This window comes from Fopius arisanus, unplaced genomic scaffold (genome assembly GCF_000806365.1).
Source record: "Fopius arisanus strain USDA-PBARC FA_bdor unplaced genomic scaffold, ASM80636v1 scaffold00042, whole genome shotgun sequence".
Lineage (NCBI taxonomy): Eukaryota > Metazoa > Arthropoda > Insecta > Hymenoptera > Braconidae > Fopius > Fopius arisanus.
In genome coordinates this window covers 175,820-176,959 of record NW_011887781.1, presented here as the reverse complement: position 1 = coordinate 176,959, position 1,140 = coordinate 175,820, and the positions used below count along the sequence as shown (strand labels likewise).

The window sequence follows — 1,140 nt, the reverse complement described above, 5'->3', positions numbered from 1 at the left end:
CATCCATTTCCGACAAAAAAATTATTTTCATCTCTCAATTAAATTCAATCTTTTTATCGACTAATAGAAAGATCCGCTACTCAGAACTCACGAGTTTTCCCGAGAATGTTCACGATGGAAGATATCCATCTATCCATAACGAAGAAAAACCTATTTTCATTTCTATCATCAATCGGTGTACCTACACCTCTGGCATCAAACTAGCAAGAGCCCAACCACTTCGGCTCAATTTTCAATCTAACAAAATTCTCGACTCTGTTCTAGATGGTTTACCGAAACTGCGCTCGAGAGATCTAAGACCCGACAAGAAGTTTGTATCTAGTCAAGTTGCCAGAATGGCCCGGGGAATCAAGTTCAGGCTCCATCAATGGGTCTCACATTTCATTGAGTTTTCGGTCAACAGCATTTGGATATTCCCCGGCGATATCAGAAGTGAATCAGAGAGTAAATTACACGGTGCATCAGGTTTTGCCCCAGAGGATCACTAAAACCGATTGCACAGGGCGGCATTGTTTACCAACATATAATGAAAATCTTGGGTGAATCTGGAATAGTTCACAGGGGCCTGAGTGCTTTACATCGGTCATACCGATTCAATTTAATGTACATCCGAGTTTGTAACACTGTTATCGCGCAAGGTTCAATAGTTCAGGTCTCTCCAGCTAATGGATGATATCGTCTTATCAATATTGATAACAACCCATCGATTTTCTCAAATTGCTCTCAACTCATTTACCGATTTTCATGAATTTCCGATTTAATCATCTCGTCATCTCGCGATCGAGTAATTCAATAATTAATAATTAATCGAAAATTATTAATTGGACAATGACTGCTTTTTATATATTACTGCTGATTTGTATATTATTTTTCATCATCGAAAGAATATCTGTTCTGTTGAAATAAATAATTGATAACTAATTGCTGAAATCGCAATATTTTGTAAATTTTCATTTCATGACACTCACTCATTCGAAGAAGAAAATTGGTGCGGTTAAACTTCTGATTTACCCCCCGAATAAATTCAGAATTCATATTATTATCTGGAACGAGTCGAAGTTCCGCGCATGATACTCCACGACCCGGAAAATTCAGAAATCTCCGGCTGACGTTGGCCGGATGGAGGAGCCAAAAAAAAAA

The 1,140-nt window shown here is 38.1% G+C and overlaps 1 protein-coding gene across 1 annotated transcript in view; it reads right to left on the bottom strand.

Annotated features, from left to right (window-relative positions):
* The window catches only part of Sesn (Sestrin), a 106,895-nt gene that overhangs the window by 90,727 nt on the left and 15,028 nt on the right, over positions 1-1,140 (bottom strand). The gene's annotated exons all lie outside the window — the stretch shown is intronic.